Source organism: Oreochromis aureus, linkage group 3, assembly GCF_013358895.1.
Source record: "Oreochromis aureus strain Israel breed Guangdong linkage group 3, ZZ_aureus, whole genome shotgun sequence".
NCBI lineage: Eukaryota > Metazoa > Chordata > Actinopteri > Cichliformes > Cichlidae > Oreochromis > Oreochromis aureus.
The window spans coordinates 1190423-1197086 of record NC_052944.1 but is presented as its reverse complement, the minus strand read 5'-3'; the positions used below and the strand labels follow the sequence as shown (position 1 = coordinate 1197086).

The 6664-nt window shown below is 44.3% G+C and overlaps 1 pseudogene; it reads right to left on the bottom strand.

Moving 5' to 3' along the window:
- Nucleotides 1-1083: 1083 nt before the first annotated feature.
- On the bottom strand, nucleotides 1084-6432 carry LOC120438513 (annotated as a pseudogene).
- Between the last annotated feature and the right edge of the window lie 232 nt (nucleotides 6433-6664).

The window sequence follows — 6664 nt, the reverse complement described above, 5'->3', positions numbered from 1 at the left end:
ACTTTAATCTGATGGTAATAAGGTAGAAATGGAGGAAGAAGAAAATGACTTCATCAATCAACATGCAGCTACCAACCCAAATGGTGAGGTGGTGGTTAGTTATTACTGTTGTTGATGATCCCCTACATTATCCTACATTCAAATATATTCTCCAGCTACAATAGTGTTTGTGTTCCTAACAGGATTTCATGAATGTGTTATTGTTCATGTCACATCTGTATGAAACAAAGAGGAAGTTTATCCTTCATGATCACAAACTGTTCCAGCATGTAAACCTGAGATCTGTGTGGAGCAGCTGACCTGTACGATGTGCTCAACACAAACATTATTTACCATCAGTTACTGTGTGACTGAACCACGTGGGTGTATGAAACATCGCTCTTAGTTTTAATAGCACATGGCAACTTTCAGACGTGAATCTATACAGTAACACTTTGATTTGTTACAGTGAGGAGACTGTTGAAGGGAACAATGAGGGGAAACTGTAACAGCAGCAACAGAAACCAGGAGAAAAAGCTGAGGTCTGGGTTCCTCTATGCTGCACACAGCCTCCTGCTGCTGGACTTCAGTAAACACATAAATATCTCCAAGTACACTTACTTCAGAAACTCTATTAAACTCATTACAAGTTTACTTCAGCTTTAAATTACTCACAACATCAGCACACATGAGTAAACAAAGTAACTCACACAGCTACTGTTCAAGTTTAGTCATCTTTAATACAAATATACCTCATTATTATGAATCTCACAGCTACCTGCTCATTGAACTGAACAATAATTCTGTTTTACCATTAAAACAAAATATGTGACTGTAAAGAATCTTCAGACAGTAATTAAGAATCTCCTAAGCAATCCAAAGATAAAGAAAAGTTCACCTGCCAATTCTATAAAGCTTGGTTGTTTATACAATAATATCATTTATTGATATGTTTGGATCCTGACCTGAGAGTTTCCAGTGTACAATGTGGACTCTGCAGTGCAGCAGACAGAAGCTTCACTCCTGAATCCTGCAGGTCGTTGTTACTCAGGTCCAGCTGTTTCAGACTAGAGGACTGGGAGCTGAGAACTGAGGACAGAGCACCACAGCTTCTCTCTGAGAGGTTACAGCCACTCAGTCTGGAAGAAAACAAACAAATTAATTAAATCAGTCAAATGAAACATTTTTTAATGCCAGCATGCAATACAATTATTGGTTAACTAAATAGTCAAAGGAGTTTGCAAAGAAAAGCGTCTGGACTTCTTTGAGTTGCTTGAAGACGTTTCACCTCTCATCCGAGAAGCTTCTTCAGTTCTAAGGTCAAATGGCCGAAAGTCCCCCCAAGAGTCCCCCCAAGGAGGGACAAGGACCCCTGGTGATCCTCTAATCACAAGGATCACCAGGGGTCCTTTGTCCCTCCTTGGGGAAACTCCCACTGGGTTTAAATCTGGGACTCTCGGCCATTTGACCTTAGAACTGAAGAAGCTTTCGGATGAGAGGTGAACGCGTCTTCAACAACTCAAAGAAGTCCAGAGGCTTTTCTTTGCAAACTCCTTTGACTACGATGACCTGGATGACTGAGAACCTTCACAGACATGTTAACTAAATAGCTTCATTAAAACACAACTCTTCTTCTATATGAGCAGTTACTCCTTGTAAGCTCCACCTGCTCCACCTTCTGAGTCAGAAGACATGAAAACAAACTGTAAATCTAGTAGAAACATGATTGGAGATCTTCTCAGATCCATTTGTACATTTAGAGCCTGATACTGAAATATAGCAGCACGGACATTCACAGCAGCAAAGGGTTCTTGCTGATCTGAGCTGGCTTGGCCCTGGCTTATTGAAGATTAAAGAAAGCAGAATCAGCTGTTCAAAACCCGACCAGGCTGCCCGCTGTGACTGAAACAATGGGACGGGTCGTGACTTCTCAAAATGGGCTCATTGAACGCAGCACGGATAAGATCTTGAAGAAGCTCATGGCGGCCGTGAGTTCTCAGACTTTGCTCTTTGAGCGCTAAACTGATAACCTCTCGGAGAAGCTCGTGGCTCTCCAACGGGAGATTGAGAGACAAGTGACCGACTGTTAGATCAGCTGTGACATGCAGTTGTTGGCACCAAAGAAAACCACCATCATTTCATGCGGCTAACATAACGGCGCCAGCTGTGGTCTCAAGGCTGGAGCTGAACATAACAAATCTCACCCTGATAACAGACGGTGTTTAGACTGTTCCTTCCCATCCTAAGCATGCTTATCCCCTCCCGGTGCAGACGGTGGGTCAAGAGGACCAGCGCAAATGCTGCAGGCCTGGATGCGCTGTCTACACCGGCTGTCTCTCACCTGTTACCCATCCCTGTTGCTTGTCATGTGTTTCTATGGCGTATTAAGAGTTTTCATGTGCTCTGTGCTAAGGTCATTTTTTTCTGTTCTCAAACTGATCTCCCTGTTGGAGCTCAGTCTGGGCGGAGTTCTTTTTTCTCCTCATCTTTCCTGATGTTGTGCATTTTCTGCTGTTCGGTTCCGGGTCGCTGCTCTAGCGGCTGACCGACCAGCTACCTGGCCTGACCCGTCTCCCCAATGTGATGTTTGTGTATTGTATGTACGGTTGGCAAGGTCAGGATCCTAATTGCCCCTTGAAAATAAATACAGTGTTCTGAATCTGAAAAGATTACAGAAGACGACTCTGTTCAGTAAATATTTCGCTCATGCTGTCAAGAAACACCAAAGGTAGGTAAAACTCTGGTTGTTGCAGTTCCAGTATGACATGCTTTGTACTGCTCTGCTGCAGTTTGTGACACCTGGTGGATGAGCTGTGAAGGATGATGAAACAAACACTTCACTCAATGTTTTTCTTCTAACCTGGATGTAATTTTTGCAGCTGAGAGTTTTTCACAATCTGTCCCAGCTGCAAATAGGAACACAACAAATAAATAACTTTACCCACTTGGATCCTTATCATTCAAGATTGTGAAAAGATTCTCTACTCAGAGAATACTGGTGATTTTAGATGAGAGATGATTTGGAAGATGATGAAGGGGAAGAGTTTTCAGAACTTGAGGCCTTTTGTCTTCACTGTATAGGACAGAGAAGACAGGAAGTGAGGAGAATAACACACAGGAAATGGTCTTGGGCAGACTCAAACCAGGCCCTGGAGTCACGACTCTAACTTTCAGTACATGGGTCACCTGCTCAGCCAGGTAAGCTACAGCAGTCAGCAGTGTGTGAGTTCATTTGAAGACAATGATGACTATAAGTCAGGTAAAAAAAATACTTATCAACCAACAAGGGGACAACAGTGAGCTTGAATGACCAAGCTTTGACCAAGGGTGGCTCACTCCTCGGTCTTCTTGCCCAAGGAGTGAACCACCCTGCATGGCTGTCAATGTGGTGCAACCAAGGCCATCATACAGTACAGGCCATCCAAGCTGATTTTTAACTTTTCCTCCCAGATACCACCTTAAAAATCATCTAGATTAGGATATGTTGGCTGATCTGAATTGTTCTAGATCCAGTCACAACAAACAGAGCTGTTGTGTGTCCAAGGTGAACAGGAAGAACATATACATGCATAAAGTCAATAAAGTCAGAAGGTTTGCTTTAGACTGTGCTGCAGTTTATCATCAAACAGGCACCAAGCTGCCAATAAATGGCATCAAGTCTGACTTTAGTTTCTTCTTTTGGTTTTTAATCAAGATTAAATTTTATAGCAACCACAGCAGAGATGACCAGGGAAGGTGTGCTTGAGGGGATAAAACAGCTGGTTTCAGACTGAAGATGAACTGAGGTGCTGCACCCAAGTCTGCAGGTTCAGGGAGGGACAAACATCTGCTGCAACCAGACTGGAGTGAGAGGAGAGAGCAGGCCAACAACAACAAAGAAACAACAAACACACTGTGGAGGACCGAAGCAGAGATTAAAGTGGAACTAAGGATGTTTCTCTGGCTGCCATCATTCACTGAGTAATTCAAATGCTTTAATGCAGGACCCACCATGCATGTAAAAGCAAGTGTTTCACCAACATTTGTGACTAAAAACAGACCTGCAGTAGAAATGTATCTAGGAGCATGCATGTGAATATAAAGTATCACAACATCAGGCACATGCAGCCTAAGTGTTTAAACAAAGACTGATAACATAACAGCAGCAGTGATGTCAGAGTTTATGGTGGATTCAGCGTCTCGAGTGCACCGAGTTCTGGAGCCATCAAAGAGGTTACAGTTGTATTGGAGAAATCCCAAAACTTTAGGATACAAATTCATACAAAGAAAGCCTGGTGAAATAAATTACTGACACAGTTGGATGTTAAAGTAAAGACATGAGTACAAATGTACTCACAGAGCTTTGTTGGAGGCTTTGACCACTGGCAGCAGCCTCAGAAGAGCCTCCTCTGAAGCAAAGTATTTCTGCAGGTCAAACTCATCCAGATCTTTTTCTGATGACAGTAAGATGAAGACCAGAGCTGACCACTGAGCAGGAGACAGTTTATCTGTGGAGAGACGTCCTGATCTCAGGGACTGTTGGATCTCCTCCAGTAGAGAACGATCATTCAGTTCATTCAGACAGTGGAACAGATTGATGCTTTTCTCTGCAGACAGATTCTCACTGAGCTTCTCCTTTATGTACTGAACTGCTTCCTGATTGGTCTGTGAACTACTTCCTGTCTGTGTGAGCAGACCTCGTAGGAGAGTCTGATTGGTCTGCAGTGAAAGACCCAGGAGGAAGCGGAGGAACAAGTCCAGGTGTCCATTTGGACTCTGTAAGGCCTTGTTCACAGCACTCTGGTGGAGAGATTGAAGTTTCAGTTTGTTAAATAATTTAGATTTCTTGGAGGTCGTTTGTTGTTGTTCCATCAGATTGAGTCCAGAGTTGATGAAGGTCAGATGGACATGAAGAGCAGCCAGAAACTCCTGAACACTGAGATGGATGAAGCAGAACACCTTGTCCTGGTACAGTCCTCTCTCCTCTTTAAAGATCTGTGTGAACACTCCTGAGTACACTGAGGCTGCTCTGATATCGATGCCACACTCTGTCAGGTCTGATTCATAGAAGATCAGGTTTCCTTTCTGCAGCTGATCAAAAGCCAGTTTTCCCAGAGACTTAATCATCTTCCTGCTCTCTGGACTCCAGTGTGGATCTGTCTCAGCTCCTCCATCATACTTGACCTTCTTCACTTTGGCCTGAACCACCAGGAAGTGGATGTACATCTCAGTCAGGGTCTTGGGCAGCTGTCCTCCTCTCTGGTTTCCAGCACATCCTCCAGAACTGTAGCAGTGATCCAGCAGAAGACTGGGATGTGGCACATGATGTGGAGGCTTGAGCTTTCTTGATGTGGGAGATGATCCTGCTGGCCTGCTCCTCATCTCTGAATCTCTTCCTGAAGTACTCCTCCTTCTGTGGGTCAGTGAACCCTCTGACCTCTGTCACCATGTCGACACAGTCAGGAGGGATCTGATTGGCTGCTGCAGGTCGTGTGGTTATCCAGAGGCGAGCAGAGGGAAGCAGGTTCCCCCTGATGAGGTTTATCAGCAGCACATCCACTGAGGTGGACTTTCTAGGGTCAGTCAGGATTGTAGTTTTGTGGAAGTCCAGAGGAAGTCGACACTCATCCAGACCATCAAAGATGAACACAACCTGGAAGTCTTCAAAGCTGCAGATTCCTGCTTCTTTGGTTTCAGTAAAGAAGTGATGAACAAGTCCCACCAAGCTGAACTTTTCCTCTTTCAGCACATTCAGCTCTCTGAAAGTGAATGGAAATATGAACTGGATGTCCTGGTTGGCTTTGTCTTCAGCCCAGTCCAGGCTGTATTTCTGTGTTAAGACTGTTTTCCCAATGCCAGCCACTCCCTTTGTCAGCACTGTTCTGATTGGTTCGTCTCTTCCAGGTGAGGCTTTAAAGATGTCTTCTTGTCTGATGGTTGTTTCTGGTCTGTCTGGTTTCCTGGATGCTGTTTCAATCTGTCTGACCTCATGTTCATCATTGACCTCTGCAGTCCCTCCCTCTGTGATGTAGAGCTCTGTGTAGATCTGATTCAGAAGGGTTGGGCTTCCTGCTTTAGCGATGCCCTCAAACACACACTGGAACTTCTTCTTCAGAGCAGATTTAAGGTTACGATGACAAACTGCAGCTTGAAGTTCTGAATGAGAAGAAAAATAAACACTCAATTCCAAAAAGAACTAATCTTTAAAATATGTTGCTCCATCTTCCATCTCTGGAAAATGTTCATTTATCCAGCAGCTTAAATCTTTAGAAAGATCCTCTTACTGCTCTGCAGACGGTCAGCCAGCTCCTCCTGCTTCATTCTCCTCAGGAAGTCCACTGTGATCTTCACAAATGCCTCTCTGCTGCTGCTCCTCTGACTCTCTAAGCATTCTGGGTAATCTGGACTCAGAACCTTCTGGATCTTCTTCAGCTCGTTCTTCACAAAAGTGATGATGTTGTCCTCCAGCAGCTGGAACAGAATATTTGTGAATGAGCCAATCAGACTGAAATCATGGCGCCAAACATCAGATCCATGTTGGACACACTGACACTGGTCTACAAAGAGCAGCATGGAGATGACTGTGGACAGAACAGATGTAACAGTAGTTGTTGTTCATGTACAGACCATAAATATGGAGTCCAGCTGTGTTTGATGCTGCTGGGCAGACTGACCACTGGGAACCTCTGAGCTCTGCTGGTCCACT